The following is a 20,339-nucleotide window of genomic DNA, read 5'->3' as shown; positions in this document are numbered from 1 at the left end:
GAAAAAATTAAGACATTTTATATTTTATTTCCCAACCGCTTTTCTGTTAACCGATATAATGTCATTTCATTATTAAAACTTTTATTAAAATAATATAAAAGAAAATTCCCTTTTGTGTCATTACTTTTAATCTAACTCAATTTTTATACTCTTGTTAAACGCACAAAAAAAAAATCATAATTATATTCTTTATTAACTGTTTCGTAATTCTCATAATTTGGCTCGTTTTAAATGTAGATAACAAGCGAATTTGCCGGTTACCCATCATTGCTCCGAAACTTATCACAAAATTAATGTGATTTTGATGTTTTTAAATTAACTTTCAGCTTTCGATTGGGATTGCCTAAAGTAATAATAGTGGTCTGTAGTTTTTACTTTTTTATTTTGTTCTAAATCTATTAGAAATAATTGTTTTATACTGTTTTGGAATTATTGTTTATTAGTTAATTACTGCTTATCCTTAACTACTTTACTTTTTTATTTTCTTAATATCTACTGATAATGATTGTAAAGCAATCGAAACGATCAACTATTATTTTTATAGTTTCCCAATTAAACTAAAAATATAGTATGACTAAATATAAAGTATATTTACGATTTCTTTTTAATCATTCATAACACAAATACCTAGTATAAGTACTATACATACGCATCAACATAAACGTTATTAGTTAAGGTCCTATTAAAGTCTTTTATTAATAATTTTAATTTTTTTTTAATTGTTAATGCTAATATCCTAAAAATTTCATTCAAATTTATTTGATTTGTATCTTTGAATAGTATGCAAACCTCTTTATTATATTTCGATTTTTCTGATACCATAATGTATTGTTTAAATCAAATGAACACAAATCTTAAAACATTCAAACATTTTTTTTTTTTTTGTAGGAAATATGAAAAATTTCTAATTAACTTTTTTTTTAATTATTATTTTAATATATAAAACTTACAAAATTGTATACTTGTGGAATATATAGGAAGAATAAATGGTGAGACATTTTTCTCTGGTCGAAGGGTGTGAAACGGACTGAAGTTTATCGTAGACCTTTATCGCAATACAGGGACAGTCCTTTATCACGTAAAAGTGTTTTTTCATGTATCGAGGTGTTTAGAAGTGATCAGACGTGTGTGATGCACGAAGAGGGTGCAGGACGTCCGTCCACATCCACCACGGACAAGATTCAGCAAGCTTGAGAGATTGTATTGGCGAATAAGTGAATAACCATCAATAAGGTAGCGTCTTCTTTGAACATCATGGTTCTGCCCATCAAATCGTCCACAACGATCTCGGCTTCCGTAGTCTGTAGTCAAAGAAAGTGTATATTGCATGACAACGCCCGCCCGCACATGGCTTGTTATATCGTTCTAAACATCAAGTTGAATTTTGAGGTACTGGAACATTCTCCTTACAGCCAAATTTTGCTCCCTCCGATTTTATATTTTTTTTGGACTACCCAAGGATCCATTCCAAGATTGTTGATTTTCTACATACTCAGATGTACAGGAAGTGGTCCAAAAGTGGCTCCGCGACCAACCGAAAAACTTCTTGGAAGGAATACGCAAGCTCGTGGACAGTTGAACCAAATGCATTGACAAGGGAGGTGATTATGTAGTAAAGTTAAGTAATTTTTGACTCGTTCTCGTGCGTGCGCGCGCACGCACGTGTGTGTGTATGTGTGTATTTATATACACTGGTATAAAAGACGATGAGAAAAATTATATCGTATTATTTATTTATATTTTTATTTGTAATTTATAGAAATACAGATTGATTTAATTGTTATCTTAAATATTACTACCATTTTAATATATGCTTTCTTTTCATACTCTAACGCAAATATGTAGAATATGATCTTTTATTTCAATAAACTTGCAGAAGGAAAACTAAATAACTAACCGCTGTCAGGATAGTCTGAAAAATAAATTTAAATAAAATGTTTTAATATTTATTTAATTGAAATATCTAATTATTGTTTTATTATTATTATTTATTTATTAATTTATTATACTGTTATTAAATTTTCAGTTTAAATAAATTTGGAGTAGTGAATTTTATTGACATACTTTGAAATTTCGACTGATACTAAAAGAAGTTTAGACTAGCGACTGATAATTCTTGATTATGCAAGAATGTAGTCAAGCCATTATAGTATGTTATATTTCCCTGCGGTTGATTGGACTAAAAACCGTATCGCGATAGAGTTTAAGGGCCAGGTACAAACTGGCAACTCTGACTAGGAATTAACATGACGGGATCCGTATTTTCGGGTTATATGAAAGTTCCTTGATGAAAATGTGACTTCCAACAATTAGACTGGGGAGTTCGATTAATGAGGAAATTTATCTCGTATATTATTTAATCAAATTCATCGAATCTCTCTAATACGTTTATTATAATTAATTGGTTTAGTGTTTTTCTTATAGTTTCTAGAAACTGATTTTCTTTGTCTATGTCGTTAGCTGACCCAGCGATGAAGCGACAGGGGACATCAGTCATCACTAAACTAATAACTTGTGTCTAGGATCAAACAATCAAATGTAAAAAAAAAAAAATAATTATAAAATTAGATATTCCTGTATAGTATGATTATTTCAAGTTTTCAGATTATGTGCAACCTTATTTGAAACAAAGTTTTGAAAGGTTTAAAAATACTATGTGATTTTCAAAATTCTTTTAAAATCTAAGGGATTTTCATCGGGTAAAATTAAATAATAGGCTACACATATCAAATCATGATATTAAACGATGTCTGGAGTGGAATGAGAATCGTCTCTTCATGTGGGGATTAGAATCCCGGTCAGGCTTGGAATTTTTTCATACATTACAAAATAGGATTTATGACCTCATCATAACTGTTATGAAGTTTGATAATTTTAGTTATGTATATAATAAATAAATAGTCGATCATTTAATAATACTTACGTTTCGTAAGAGAGGAAAATCTAAATTAACTAAATCACAAAGATTAATTTCAATTTGTGTACTTTCACAAATATCCCAAAATATGGAAATCTAAAACAGAAAAGGATAAATATTTATTTTTTTTTTGTTTCTATAGTTAATTACGAAAACTTTTCACTTAAAGTTGAGATATATTATTTTCTTAATCTAACCTTTCAAAAAAAAAAAATAATAATAATTGCTATAGTTCGTGAATAAGAAACTCGATAACTCAGTGATTAGTTGTACACTCGAACAGAGAGTAAGGATAGTTTTTTACAAATTACTCTTTTATCGATAGTTCTAATTTTATGGTTTAATGTGTGTATTTAAACATCATAAAATTATTTTAGTAATGTTAGAATTACAATGCTTACTTCTTTCTTTGTTTCCTCATTTAACCATACGTCTCTCATTTCACTAAGTAATTCTTTGCATTTTTTACCCTAAAAAAAAGAAATAATTATATACAAATTTATACATGTAATGAAATCTACAATAAGGAATATATTAAAGAATATTATAATAATATATTATTATGATTATTATATAATGTTAATATTAGTAATGTTATTATTAAACAAGGAATAATTAATAAACGGTTTACAAAAATTTCAATCTAAATCAATTTTTATATAAAACTCGTTTTTCCAAAAAAAAAAATGCTTTTTGCATAAAATTTATTAAAAATGATAATAAATGCGTGATAATGATTAAAATGTCTTTTTTACATAGGAGTAAGACAAGTGTGCTCCTTTTTGTTAAACGTGTTTAATATGATGTTGAAAATATTATCGAAAATGATTTACAGGTAGATAAAAGGAATCGTAGTTGAAAGAAGATTAATAAAATGTATAATTTTTGCAAATTAGGTGTTCTTTTTTTTGGAATTAAAGTATAGGATATCCTTCACATATAATTTCAAAATTAGAAAACAAACTGAATATGGATTGAAAATGAATATTAAGAAATGGTTATTGGTATAGGAGACAATAAGCCAATGAATATTCTTCCAAAATCAGGAATAATCGAATTAGTAAAACTATAAAAATTCTTAGGTCCCATGTTAATTGAAGATTGTAACAATAAAAACTAAATAAAAATAAGAATATCAATAGCTAAGGAAGCGTTTAATAGAAAGAAATAGTTATTATTTAATAAAATACGGTTTGAGATAAAGAAGAGTCTTGTGAGGTACTCCTTTTTAAGTATGGATGTAAAACCTCTGTTTTTTTATAACGTACGGGGCTACCGTAAGCTCTTACTTCAGAGAATGAATGACGAAGAAACCTGAACAATAAGTAAGAGAAAAAGAAAAGTTGGAAGGAGTTTGAAATGTGACCTTGGAGGAGTTCGGAGATGATTAAACAGACAAAGAGGAAAACAAAAGACAAACAACAAAATAGACAAAGAGTGAATAAGAATAGAAGGTTAAGAACAATAATTCTACATAGGAGATTCGCTAATTGTCAGGAATATCTTAAGAAGAGAAGGAATGATTAAAACCGTGCTACAAGGATCAGTGAAATGTATTAAAAAAAGAGGCCGGAAAAACAACTAATATATGACGATTTAAAAGGAAATTTTAGCTTTCAGGATGTTAAACGTTTAGCTGTCAATTGAGGAGAATGGAGATGCTTGGTGCAAAGGTGTTGAAGCTTAATAACTTCAAACTGAATGAATCGATTTTGATGAAATTTGGCACAGAGACGGAGCAATTTGTTAGTAAAACTTTGAAGTCAGTATCTCCAGGGGTGGGGGTAAACATTTTCTCTGGGTCAGTTCAAAGTCGACTTAGTTTTACTTAATTTTTATAGTAAAAGAAGAGAAAAAAGCAATTGCTTGATAATCGAAAATTAATTTTATAATTTGATTCAGTCTATAATTTCATTAATGATGTGATCGCACTTATATTACCTTTCCTGGCATCGTAACTCTAGTATTAGTTTGGAAGGAAAGTTTCGTAATCAGTAAAAAATTGGGGTGTGGGTTTTTTTTGCATTTCTTGACGTTTCATGACTGGAACCCAAAAAACAAAAGAGAAATGGGGATAATGTTCGTACGTAAGTATGTTAATGCTTAATAACTTTTGGCTAGATGAACCGATTTTGACGAAATTTGGCAAAGACTTGTGTGTATGGGGTAATATTTTGGAGAACGTTTGTGAACAATATCTCCAAATGGTGGGGTAGACATTTTCATTAGGGTCAATTTTCTCAAAATTTTAAGCTCAGTACATGCGTACATACTTATCTTACTTTTAAAAACAAAAATTCTTCCCCTTTCTCAAAATTCGAAAAATCTATTTTTTATTTATTGCATATTTTTTAACCGAATTGTTTTATATCTTCCTAGGCATAGTAGCAGTGCAAACAACCCAAAAAAAATACTTTGGAAGCAATATTGGGGATAGAGGAGCCGATCAGAGTTTAAAAATATCGATTTTTGGATTTTTAAAACTTTTTTGGTAATTTTGGAGGTTGGGAACTGAAAATAATAAAAAAATATCGATTTTTTTTGAAATTTTTTAACTATCTTATGATTCCGTTCTCAGCCCACCGGACTGATCTAGTGGTTAACTCAAATTAGTTGTTTAGCAGCCTATTTTCGAAGTTGAAAGTTCTGAGATTTGAATCCTAGTTAAAGGTAGTTTCTTTTATAGGGATTTAAATATTAGACAGTAAATACCGATGTACTTTGGTGGTTGGGGTTCAATTAACTACACGTATAAGGAACGGTCGACATGAGTCTCTTCAAGACTACACCTAATTTACACGTCATATATATATCATCCTCATCTCAAGGGGTCGGGGTGGGAGGGGGGGGGGGGGGTGTTGAGCAGATTTCAACGCACATATTAGGAAAAAAAGTATATATATATATAAATAACCAATGCCAGGAAAGTCAACGTTGTTAGCTTTTTTTTTTTTTTTTACGTAATAAATAATTTCTTTTATTATTACCTCTTTAATGGTGTAATGCGAAGTTTTACACATTTGAATCATTAAAATCAGTGGGTAGATAAGTAATGTGTAATTTATTGCAAGTGATAAATCGTATATTAAGTACTTTGATGACATAGAGATAATAAATAGGTGACATGTTAACGAAACAAACCAGTCCATCTGACATAATATTAAACGATATTCATATTGCTTTGTTACATTGGATAGAACGTTACATAACTTTGATTGCAGTCTGTAAATTCGCCTAAGTGCTGAAACATCAAATTTACACATTTCAAAAAAAATACATTGATAATTAAAAGTGTATAATAAAACGCCGATTATCCGGATTGATAATCTGAATAATCACAGATCCGGATAATTGGAAAATTAAAAAACGTTTATCTTTTCATACTGACATATCATAAAAATAATAATATTTAATGTTGATAATGAAAATGTCCGAGAGTCAATAAAATGTCGAAAATATAAACAATAGATGTATTCAGTAAAGTTAAAAACATATCCATAACATGCATAAAACGTAATAAAAGAAATAAATACAATAAGTAATATATTTAAAAAATTCAATGAGTGTACATTTGTTCATAAAAGATTCAGAATTTACAAAAATTAAAATTTACTGTCCTACTGTTTCATAAAAAAGTAATTTAAAAAAATTATTAAAAAACCTACAACAAACATATTTGAGTGAAATTGAGTTACGTTTGTTATAAAAATATAATTTCTTAAAAAATAATTATTTTTTAAATTTAATTTCATTTATTTTATTTTAAAAGTTTAATAGAATAAAATTTAGTGACAGTCAATAATCAGAATTGATCTTCGATACACCCAGAAATAATCAGCATTAAAGATCCTGGTTGTATGCTACATATTATAACACTCATGTAAGAACATGAGTGTTATGATGAACACTCATACGAGGTGTGATAAAAAAATACGGTGAATAATTTTTTATTAAAAAAAGTAATAAGGTTACATAGAATTCAATTTAATCTCCTCCAAAGTACTGTCCTTGGCTAGCAATGCATTTATCTCAACGTTGACTCCATGACTGGAGGCATTTCTGGAAGGCGTCTTTCGGAAGGGCTTTCAGCTGCTCGGTCGTGGCCCTCTCATTGTCAGCAATGGTGTCAAAACGTTTTCTTTTAAGCACAGTTTTAATTTTTGGGAAGAGCCAAAAGTCGCATGGTGCTAAATCCGGTGAGTATGGCGGTTGTGGACAGACAGGAACACTTTTTTCGGCAAAAAACTCGCGAATTAGAAGCGAGGTGTGACACGGCGCGTTGTCGTGGTGAAGAAGGAAGCCATTGGTCCATTTTTCCGGTCGCTTTCTTAGTACGTCATTTCGCAAACGTTGCAGTACACCCTTATAAAATTCAGAGTTTACAGTTGTTCCCCTTGGAACGAACTCTGATCGCACTATGCCCTCACCGTCGAAAAAAAACAAAGATCATGATGTTGGATTTTGACGGACGTGCCACTTTAGGGCGAGGAGATGAACTGGTTTTCCATTGGGAACTTTGCATTTCGGTCTCAGGGTCATAGCCATAGACCCAAATTTCATCTCCAGTTACAATTTTGGCCATGAAGTCCGGATCTGCATGAAGACGACCCTTCAACTCCGTGCAAATTGACACACGATTTTCCTTCTGTTCATCACTCAAAAGTCTGGGAACAAATTTTGCACTCACTCGTCTCATTTGCAATTCATTAGTTAAAATGCTTTGAACGGATCCGTACGAGGTGTTAAGGTCTTCCAATAGCTCTCGAATAGTCATTCGCCTGTTTGAACGAACCATTGTTTCCACGTTTTGCACATTTTCAACTGTTTTTGAGGTTACTGGACGTCTCGCACGCTGCTCGTCTTCAACAGACTCATTTCCGTTTTTAAATCGGTCATACCACTTGTACACAGTCTTCAAAGTTACCACATTATCGCCGTACACCGATTCTAACATTTCGTGTGCTTCTTTGGCACTCTTTTGCAACTTAAAACAAAACTTAATGTTAATGCGTTGTTCAAAATCCATGTTGCGCGACAGACACGATAAACACAACCTCACTCTAGCGGCTCTGGCAGTTGACTGGCAAGCTTGAACGTGTTACAACTTATCCCTGCCTCAGTTGATCATGTTATTGGACAAATTACAGCATATGGATGTAGCGTCGGCAGTACCCGCTATAAAAATTCATTCACCGTATTTTTTGATCACACCTCGTATGAACAACATAGATGAACACTCATCTATGTAAGAAAATGATGCAATTATTGACTGATGTAGCGAATTTGAGAAAGTGCTTGGCTCGTATTGGTTGATAATAGGTTACCATAGTGATATACACCAAGGTTGCCGCTGTTAAGTAATGGTGCAAGAACAACATAAACCTTGTGTTCCATCCTTATCCGTTCAGTATGCAACAACAAAACGTACGTGCACTATAGTGTAGGTAATATCTGAAGGCGGGTCAGTAGTGCGCTTCGGCATCCCCTCCACTGCTCTTACATTACTCAGCGACTTCTCACACCAGCAGCTGAAGTAGTGTATTCCAAAAGTCACATACATTAATTTGTAACGACTTGCATCGTATCCAGTTATGACGTTAGTTTTATAGTAACTAAATATATTCTGGTAATTTATTATTACAAATAAAATTATGTATGTTTAATATTTTGTTCAAGTTGTATATGAAGTAATTTATTTATTTATTTCTTGAAAGTATATGTTTTTTTTTTTTCAAGTATGTTAAATTAAGCTTATGCCATAAATAGTCAGAAACACTGACGTGATACAAAAGTTTATGAAATGAGTTATTTATTTATTATAGGCTATTATGTTTTGATTTTTTTTTGCGGGACGAAAATTATTTTTAAAATTTTAAAAATAAAAATGTTCTTAAATTATTTTATTGACGCATTACTTTTGTATCAACCAGTAGCAAGTGTTCAGCATGCCGGGTTAAAAGAGTGGGGTACACTCCTATGGGAGCGGGGTATAGGGAGGACCTGTATTTAGATTTTACAGACACTGTAACGTAATTGCCTGATATAATTATGTGTATTGATAGATTTATTATATATTTATAAAATAATATCCCATCGTTACACATTTCTTTTGATTGAAGTTCTTTTTCTATCACGAAACAGTAGTAGATAACGCTTACTTTTTAATATAATTAAAAATAACTTCTACAGAAATGATTACTTTTGACTTCAAATTTGAAGCCACAATATAAAAAAAAAAAAAGATGTAGTATATTTCGAACTGTATAATATTTATATTAATTAACGTACTACCTGCTGGTTCGCATTTAATATTTTTATTTACGTTTTCAAATCCAAAATGAATAATTTCACAAAATAGTTGATACTGAAAAATTACTGTGAAACGCATTGTGTTTGGAACCACCTGAAACGTTTATAGAAAGAGTTAAATAATAATATATTATAAGGTAAAAATTATAAATCACTGCCAATTTTTCTGAATTTTACAAAATTATTGTAAAAAAAAAATGCTTAATGATTATTTTGTAATTTAACTGTAAACTATTATCATATTCAAATAAAACTCCTGAAAATTGTTAAATAAACGAATAAAAATTAATTTGTTTTAAGATAAATAAAAAAATGTTCACTTTTTGTCTTCTTCTTATCAGCTTATTGAAAGAAATTAGTATCGATGCAAAGTCAACATAACCTCAAATTGGAAGTTATGTATACTTCGGTCGTTTATTATTGGCAACTGAACATACCTGTGTAAATCGTAAAATTACCTGGTCCAAAATTAGAGGTATGCATGCGTTTTCACCAAGGATAAAAACTCAGTCAGATACAGAGCGGTACAGTCATAGTCAGAATTATTGAACAAAGCTTCTCCAGTGCACGATTATTTAGGCGGCTTATTTATAATTTTATATAAATAGAGGATACATTTATATTATAAAATACACAATATAAATACCCAATATAAACACAATTACACTGTAATTCGCGTCTCACTTATTTTTCTAACTTTACATGCACTGATGCTGACATCACGAACCCAGTTACTGAATGAAATGCCCACGCGCTTGTAATGCTAACCTCTAACGAACACCTTAAAGCAAGCTGTCCATAGCCTCGCGCCGAGTGTCTAACTAAAATTGATTTGGCAAAATCGAACAGCCGAAATATACTGTGAAGAACCGACTCAACCAATTTTCATTGAAATTTCACACTCACAACTTCTGATAAATTTCTACAGCGTTCTAAATTTCAGTGAAATTGATCTAGTAGTTTTGGAGATTTTCATACGTAGATTCATAGACATATAAATGTATACGAGTATATATACACACATTTTAATCGCCACTTGGCGATTTTCTCGTAAAATACGCACAATAAAAAAATAATTATTTAAAATAAAAGTTACTCAGATTGGAGGGCGACACCTCATGGTGACCTTTGATTTAACCTTGACCTTGACATTATTTCAACCTTAACGCGATTTAACCTGTGAATTGGAATTTATGGGACAGCCATAATGATGATTAATAAATTTTAAGTTACTTCAAATCATAAAACAAGAACAAAATATTTATTTAATAAAAATAACCGGTTTCTATAATGCAGTGAAATTTAATTCAATTTTTCTATTTTCTAAAACAGAAAAATCAAATTTCATGCTATTTAATTAATATGAAGTGGCAGACCTCCGTACATAATAAATAATTAAATTTTACAAAAAACTGAATTTTGGATGATGCTTTAATTAATATTTATTATTATTCATAAATACAGGTTTCGACCGAGATTCGAACCCGCAATATTCCGGGTTAAGTGCACAGACACTACCGCTTCATTATAAACTCAGTGCAATGACAATTTTATATTTGATATAAAATCAAACTCGGCATTGATTTTCTTGGCATTTGTCCCGCCACCACCCCATTCGTTCTAAAGCATAAGCGAATATTTGTGCCACAAACGGCAGCTGAGCCTCGAACAGTTTAGCGACCAGTATCCTAATATAGCTCCTAGAGCTTATCTAATAGCGTGAGCGGACTAAGCGCGGTGCCATTCACCACCGGCTTATGTGTCCCAATCGCTCACTTGTCATATATTTGTTAAATTGGGTAGGCGCATCCCGTTAATTACTAAAAATATATATGACATCCATAAATAAAATTTATATCGTATAGACAGCGATTCGCTGCCACGCCTAGGTCGCTGAATGCCAGCAAGTACCTGTCCATAATTTTATAGTGCTTGGAGCCATAATAATTGGCTGGTGGACAGCCATACTCAGGGTTAGCTTCCCACGGAAATGCGGTGAGAGTATTTCCTTTAAGTAAACTACGGATGCCGGTTGAACAAAGCAACCGCATCTAGGAATTCCCACAGGGTCACATTGACTCGCTCCTTTTGAGTGTTCAATTTTCTCCTTGACCTCTAAGTTCAAGGGTGACCCACTCTCGGCCCCTCTAAGAGCAGGACAGTCAATCATCAGGTGTTCGTTTGACTGTACCTCCCTGCAGAAGCACAGCTCATCAGCTGCCAGGCGGAACCGAAACAGATATTGGTTCAGGGTAACGAGGTTGGTGAGCACCTGGGTACCCGTTGCCCTTAAAAACGATACCATCCCCCCAGATCCTGTATAAGCTTATACAAGGATCTTCCCTTAATTTTGGTGTACCATTCCAGCTGCCATGCTTCCATCGCGAGGCTCTGCAGCCTCCTCCGCAGACGGGAGATGAGATGAACCTGGCATCTTCTGGATGAGAGAAGATGACGCAAACCTTCGGCTTTCAGGTCCTTGGAATTAAATAGTTATAATTTTATAGTAAAAAATAATCATCATCCGTTTTTGGAGGAGTGTTGAAGCCGGTCGTGTGGCCTAAATTAAAATACAATAAAATATACTGATTTTTTTATTATATTTACTGTAAGTTAAATTAATGTTTTGTAGGCTCAAATTTGTTCATGTTTTAGAGCTATGTTGTGATTGAATCACGTTTTTAAAAATGTTAGTATTATAATAGAAAAAGAATGAGTAACAACTTTTTATATACCTGTGCAAACAAAACTAACACGACGTTTAGTTTTTCAGAAATATGCTTTTCTACCGTAAGTAGTATTATATTTACTATAGCAATTATTAACACTTGCATGAAGAACCAAATCAATCCTGTTAAAAATCTTCTTTGTAGTTTCTTTTTTAATTTTTCACCATCTATAACATATTAAAGAATATTATCCATGTTTTATATAACTGTTGACTATTTTTTACTTGCGTTCTAGTAATTATATTAAGTCAGTTTTAAATCTAATATTAATTAATTTATTAGAAATGAATCTGAAAAGTTTTAACAAAGAATCGATGTTGTAGATATTTTAACCGATTTCATTTAAAAGAAACTTAAATTAATCTTGAATTGTTCTACTGTGGATTATAATCCTCAAGAAAGTCGTGTAAATTGTTAAAGAGGGACAGAAAAAGATAAAATTTTGTTGTGTAATTGTTATTCTGTGAGTCTTAGATTATACAAAATAAGACATTTGAAATACTTTTACTGCCGCTTTACAGTAAATCTAATTTTTGGAAATCATTTTTTGGGTTGACATATAAATATCTTTGTGTGTATGTTGGATTTATAACACACCTGTTGTAGGAAACCTGACATTAGACACCAATCGCTTACAAAAACAAAATAGGAATAATAAACATCTTATGTTAGACTGACTACAGAAATTACAAACAGAAGTATTAAAGAAATACAGTATAAGAAATAAAGTAAAAGAATGAAAGTAATTTCTTTCTTCCTTTTAACTTTCCCGTCTACCGTTATAACAGAGCTTTTAGAAGGGAAAGTTTTGCGATCGGACCAGTTTATGTGGTTTCCACCGGATCTTGACGTTTTGACACCTAAGGAACCCAAAAACCGGTTGGAAATTTTCTGGAAGTTCGTACGTACGTGTTTATGTTCGGTATCGCCCTTTAAATCACCTTATATATCCAGAACTATTGGACCAATTTTGACTAAACTTGACCAGATTACTTCTGTATATGGGGCATCGAGCCTTTAAATTTTCAACTTAAAAGATCAAAGAGCTGTAGAACAAGGCCACCTTCAATATCTCGAGATTTCACCTAATTTAAGGTCTTATTCTCCTTAAGCACATTTGTTAACAATTAAAAAATATTTCCAAAAAGTTTGGAATATCGCACCCCTACCCAAAAAAATGCTCTGAATAAACTAGGGCTAAGTGGGTATACTGCGTCAATAGTACCCCGTCTCGCCAGAAGAAGTGCTAGTGTAGCACTGGCGTACAACTGCTGTAGTCTTCTGTGTTGTGACGTCACTGGTGTATGGTACAATTAAATAAATTAATAATATTTAAAGTGTAAAAAAGTATTTAAAGTGGCCAGTAGTATCGCCATAACCGTGCGAATGTAATATGGTATGCAAGCGCGCGCTTTTATATTGAATTAAATATATGTTAAATAAACGTAAATAAAGTCATAAATATTGTAAATTAAGAAAAAAGTCGTGTGACGAGAAAGTCCTACAATTGTGTTGTCAGCTTTTTACAGATATATTTTTCCGTATTCAATCATAATACAAAGGGACGTTTATCCCCTACAATTAATAACTTTCACGACAGGATCTAGGCATTTCATGAGCATCATTAATTACTATAGTAAAAAGTAATTCTCAGAGAGTTACGTTAAATGCTAAAAGAAAGACTAAAGATAAATAGTTTAAAGCAGTTTATTCATTATTATGTCTTTATTTGGGAAGTGACTTACTTTTTTCCTGTTTAGCCTCCGGGAATCACCGTCAGGTATTATTTCAGAAGATGATAAGTATGAGTGTAAGTGAAGTGTAGTCTTGTACAGTCTTAGGTCGACCATTTATGAGATGTGTTGATAATTGAAACTCAACCACCAAAGAACACCGGTATCCACGATGTAAAGGGATGTGACATACTATGTTTTGCGAAACCCATAACTTCTGAATAACTGGTATAAAAATGAGAGAGTTAAGGAGTAAAGTGTTTATACTTTCATTTCTGATGACGAACACTGGACGGCCACACTTTAGTTTATCACATACTGTCCCCCTAACTAACTGATGTATACGCGTCGGCACACTGTAGTACTAAAGTATAAAATAAAGTGAAAATATGCGTTTATATACTTTTTATTTAGTGTCATGGAAATGAAGAAACAGGAATAGTCTTTGGTGCGTAGTACGATTAAGTGATAGGAGGAGAAAACATTTTTTTGTTTATAGTTATACGATGCAATTGTGTGACGTTGCGTAATTCGGTTGTTATATGTGGACGCATCTATACATTAATTCCAATCAGTGAATGATAATAATTAACTGAAAATATGAAATTTGTTTAAAAAAATATATAAAAAACGAGGATTAATACTTGTAATTATTAAAAAGGGCTAAGGGATAAGATTTACGAAGTTAGTCTTAATTAGTGTTCTAGTTTAGCCAAACAGACGAAAAAAGGCTAAAACAGTAATTAAGAAGGAACCAAAAAATTACTGGCTACTCAAAAAGTATGATTTCATGATCGTTGAAAATAAAAACAAGTTAATATATCTTTGAAGGATAAAAGGAAAGTGTTCTTATCGAGTTTTATTTGGGAGACTCTAAACTGTTTAAAGTACTGCATGAAACTCATCTAACTATTGGTCATGGGGAACGAGACAGAATATTGGTCGGGACAGGTCACGTTAGGGGTTAGCCTTCGATCTGTTGCTACATCCCAGTCTAAAGAACTTACCGGCCAAGGTTTGGTCAATTGTATGTGCAAAAACTATGAAATAAAATCACAATATGAAATATTTCTATCTAAAGGATAAAATAAAATGTAATTCAAGTGCCATAAAAATATCAGTATCTTATGGAATTTTTATTTCAGATTTTTCACTTTGCCGATATATTTACAGAGTGTTTCACAAAGAAATAAAAAGAATTTCACAACACGTTCTACAACTGAAAATAAAGAAAAAAATTTGATTTAAACACGTGTCCGAAAACGATTCGTTTTCTAATTATGACTTGAAAAATTTCGTCCTTATCTCTGATCCAAGAGTAAAATGAAATCAAAATGAATTTTGACTAAAGGTTAAATTTGATGGTTTTATGTTGTTTTTTACCTGAAAAATTGATAAAACAGTTTTCATAACTATATCTCCAGTAATTTTAGAGAACGTTATTGTAACACGCAAAAGATTCGTGTCGGAAAAACAATGTTTTAGTCTCGGATTTGGAATATTTCTATTACATAATCTTTACTACAGAATTTAAAATTGTAATTGTAAGTTTTTTCTACCACGTTTCGTACTTTGTTTTTAATAAAACTCAAAGTTTCTTATACTCTTTTCTCAAAATTAAATTCTATATAAATTTTATTTGTTTATTGGAAATTTAATTAATTATTATACGTGAAACCTAAAAATTTAGTTTTGCGACGTCAATTATTTTTGTATTTTTCAGTAGTTTTCTCTAAAATTATTAGAGATATAATTTTTTGTACTGTTTTATTCCAAAATTTTATGAATCCATAAATTGGCAGTTCCAAGAATTTCAGCATGACTTCATTTCATCCTAGGAGCTGAAATTATGACGAAATATTTCGTTAGCCGTGACAATAAAAAGCGTTTGTGGACCTCTGTTTATATGAACGTGTTTCTTTATTTTCATATACATTAGTATATAATAAATCAATTTATTTTTAAAATAAAATTTACAATGTTACCCAGAATTTGTGGATATTCATCTACAAGGTGTTGTAAGTATTTAACTAAACCTTCTAACGATGAATCTTCAATATCTTCAGATTCTCTCGAACTTTTTTGGTTAATATTGCTCAAAAGCATAACCATTATATTCGTAAAAAATGATATATATAAAGTTAATGTTGTCATTCCGGTTGTAATGATTCGAAACTTTTCTTTTTTCTAGAATAAAAAAAAAAAAAAAATAGTGACAAACATGAAAGATTAAATTAGAACATGAAATTTTAATAAAAATTAATTATATTATCTATTTTTAGTATTCATTAAGTAATACATTTTCATTTATTTTTTTTTTCTTAAATATACAATAATTTGTATTTAATAATTCATGTATAATATCCTAAAAAAATACAAAAAAAAATTACAAAAATATATATGATTACATATAAAAAATTATTTTTTAAAAAAAGCTTTTATTTAACTATTAACATTAATAAAAAAAAGGAAACAAATTAGAAAACCCCTCTAAAAAGTAAAAAAATAAGAATTAAATCAAATTGAGAATTTTAAATAAAAAAATATAATATATTAACAAATATAAAAATGCACTAAAAAGTAAAAAATAAATTATATAAATATCTAATAAATAACCAATAAATAAATGTAATAATTATTAAATTTTAAAATTAAAAGTAATGAAAATATTTAGTTAAATAAAAGCGTAGTAATATTTTATTATCTGCGTAAGATAATTAATGGAAATAATCTAGATTTATTGAATAAATTATAAGTTTATTTTAACTGACTTCTGGTATGTTTGTTACAATCTTCAATATGTCTGAGTACTTTGAAAACACTGGCCAAAAATGTAGTACATAGATTATTATCCATAGTATATTTATAGTTCTTCCGATCGATTGTCTCTGAAGCACATAGAAATAAAATTAAAATTTTAAAAATCAATATTATTAATAATATTCATTAAAATAAAATAAAACATAAATATAACTAATTAATTTGTGTTTTGAAAGTATTTGAGCTCATAAAATAAAACTTTACCTGTTCTGTAATCATTTCTTCCAAGGACTTATTAACTGATCTTAATTTTTCATTTGTAACCTTTTTCTCGATGTTGGTAATATTATTCAGTTATTCTGACACCTATTTGTTTTATGTGTATTAGATTACCTTTATTCGTGTTGAAAAGTGTTGATGAAATTGACATCTCCTGTTCCCGTTACGTAAATTCCTATTCTAGTTACCGCTTTCCGACTCGTGTACAATTCCTTTATTAAACCTTCTGTCTTTCAAAATCTTCAACGGCATTCTATAGTCTTCTTCACAAGTTTTCTTCCGGTCTATAAAATAGATATAGAAATCCTGTACAATTTTTTTCGAATGTACTTTTTATCGGCAACCTTAAATCCGCCTATTCAAATAGCGTATCCCCTTTTTTCTTTCTAAACATAAACTTTAATGTATCGTTTATTTTTAATTTTAATTTCTTCAGCATAATTATTGTCTGTCATTTAAAGCTGTACCTAATAAGGTACAGCTTTAAATGACAACTAAAACATTTTTAGTTAATAAACTAAAAATGTTTTTTATTGTATTTTTTATTTTCATTTTTTGTATTAATATCTATAAATGTTTGTAGTTTATAAAATATTACTGTTCTCCATATTTTGTTTGCATTAAAACACTGGAAACTGCTCCAGTCAAGTAGCCTACAAAATTCTGCCAACGACCATAGTCTTTCTTTTTTATAAAAAATAAAAAAACAAAAAAAAAATGGATCCGTAAAATGTTTTTATGATATAAAATTTTTAATTACTCAAAATAAAAAATAAGTTTATTATATGTAATATTTATGGTTGACCATTAACGCTTGCCAAAAAAAATCATATTCTAAAGATTTTAATTAAGAATATTCTATCCTTTTGCAAAAAAAATAAATCCAACAACGATATATCAGTAAATCTTTTTTATTGTCATTAAAGACTGCGTATGACATCATGTCTACAAATAAAGTACTAATTATGAAGTTATCAGAAAAAGCCGCAAAAATGTTACACGGTTTATGTTTCATTACACATCATTCTGTCAAATGTTTCTGCCGGTTGTAACTAAATAAAATTTTTGAATTTAGCGTACTAACAACAAAAACTTTTACAACGAAAACCTTCAAAATCCTGAACATTTTTAGCTATTTCTTGAGTTGTGATATTTTAACACAGCCTATGATCCTAATATTTTTATTTTCTACCCCAAAACACAAATATAATATTAGATAATTCGTTCATATCAAGAACTATAAATAGTTTGACAAGTATAAACGTGCGCTGCGCGCAGCCGCCCGGCGCACCACCATTAGTCCGCTTTGTAATAGCAGCTAAAATAAAAATGTGAGCACATAGAACAGACAAACAAACCCACGCATTATCCTTTTATGGAGAGTGATAAATATCAATAAATTAAAAATCTTATAGTTTGTAGAATTCACCTTGTTAAATCAAAATTCAGGTATTAAATAATGACAGAAAATTTTTTTTCAATAAATTATTCTTTATCACAATTCCTTTTTTGTTGTTGATTTTATATTAAAGTTAAATTTTTTTATTTATGAATAAATAATTACCGTTACTTCATAAACTTAAATACAGTACTACAGTTTTAGATAACATTTTTTTTTTTTATTGAAAATATTATCAAATCTTCTAAATTATTTTTATCCTTCGTTTCATTACTGCGGCCGTAACGTTTGGCATGCTTAAAAGGACCGTTTATTAAATTTCCGTAAAATCTTAGATTCTTAAATTCGGGTACACTTAAAAATTAATTAAACGAAGGGTATAAAAGCATAAGTTAAAAATTATAAATATTAGAAGTTATACACAGTCTTTAAACAAAACAATATTTTAATAAACCAACGTAATTATAACATTTTTTTAATATGTTCTATAGTAGTTAGATACAAAGAATTTTATAATCGTTTAACGATACTAATTGTAAATGTATTTAATGATTAATTTTTATAATAATAAACATATAAATTCACTTACTTTTGATCTTGGCATTGCGATTACTGTACCGAAAATAAAAGAAAACAAAAAATTAAATTTAAGAGCATCGTTTATATATTTTTGCACCATATTAAAATTAAAAAAAAAAAAAGAATTAATATCTTATGAAAAACCAATTCCTTGTTCGAATATAAATTTAAATGTGAAAATATTGAATCATTTACTTTTTTCTCGTTATTATAATTGAAATTATTGGAATAATATTGTCCGATATAAATTTTTATTTATATTTCTTATGTAAACTGATTTATTTTAATGAAAATGAACAACCGGGCTTATATTTATTTTTGAGTGATTGAAATATTTATTGTTGTATTAAATGCTTTATAACTTTGAATTTTTTTATGATATATTATTTATTAAATTAATTATGATATATTATTAATTTTTTTTAAAGCTATTATTCTTTAGTTATGTTTTCTTTTTTATCTCGTAAAAGATTGTTTATTTATTAAATACTTTCAACAAATTATTATCTTTAAGAGCCTTTTTCATTCGATTTGTTGTTTTAACACAAATAAACAAGTTTTTCAGAATGTGAAAAAATTATTAGGTAATTTACTTACTCGCAGTTGTGTTACTTTCTCAGGCATCATATTATTAATTTTTCCCTTTTAAAAATTACTTTGAGACGAAATCGATTTTAAATTTAATTGTAAAACTCGCATCTCTTTAAATTTTAAATTCCCAGTAACTAATTATGAGATTAATAGATAAAATAAAGAAAAAAATGATTTCTTCCTAATTGATAAATCAATAAATCCTATGAAATCTCTCTATATTTATTGGATGCTATATTCAGGCGATTGTAAATGATCTGATAAGAAGAGCTTTAATTCACACTTACTAGGAAACGTGAGACGAGGTTTCTCATTGTTTTCTGAATTGAATATACAGTATCGTATCAGAATTCAAAGCTGATCCATTAAAATCTAGATTACTTTTACTCCTTCTCGCTCAAAAAGTCTAAGTACCGTGCAATCTACTCATCGCAGGGATAACGCTATAATCAACTTCTTTTTTTTTTATATCAACGTAACCTTGAATTTTAAACTTTGTTAATCTCAGGAAAAGCTATTATAACTAATGTCTTTTGTGACATTATTGTAACTAAACACAGTTGTGATACGTAGCGTTTTATGAATGAAATGAAAAAATGAAAACTTCTGTATTTACATATTTATCTTATTACAAAAAAATTTAAATATTTATCATATTTTTACAGAAGATATAAGTGCAGCGATGCACTATTGCATTCGAGTTTTCATATGAGTCAACTAAGGCAAAACGTTGTCTTTGCTAACTGTTTCTTCTTAAATGTTCGCCTTCAGTTCATCGACAGTATGGGGATTTGATTCATAAATTCCATCCTTCAAACAGTCCCGAAAGAAAAAATCGGACTTAGCCAATTCTGACGAATGCGAATGCTATTACCGCTCTCAAACAGTGCTAGTGAATTGTTTGACTGTGACATGTTTTCTCGTCTCGTTTCGTCGTTTTCACGACCTACTAACTGAGCTTAGAATTTTTTAAATTCTACGGTATACTTTTGTATTGACAGTCCGCTCAAAAAATGTCGGCACCATTACACAACTACCAGAAA

At 29.8% G+C, this 20,339-nt stretch overlaps 1 protein-coding gene across 1 annotated transcript in view; it reads left to right on the top strand.

Moving 5' to 3' along the window:
• Positions 1–20,339, top strand: part of LOC142328370 (uncharacterized) — a 224,982-nt gene that overhangs the window by 136,653 nt on the left and 67,990 nt on the right. The window lies entirely within an intron of this gene.

Source organism: Lycorma delicatula, chromosome 7, assembly GCF_047948215.1.
Source record: "Lycorma delicatula isolate Av1 chromosome 7, ASM4794821v1, whole genome shotgun sequence".
Classification (NCBI taxonomy): domain Eukaryota; kingdom Metazoa; phylum Arthropoda; class Insecta; order Hemiptera; family Fulgoridae; genus Lycorma; species Lycorma delicatula.
The sequence above is the reverse complement of the archived record's forward strand: the minus strand, read 5'-3'. Positions and strand labels throughout refer to the sequence as shown.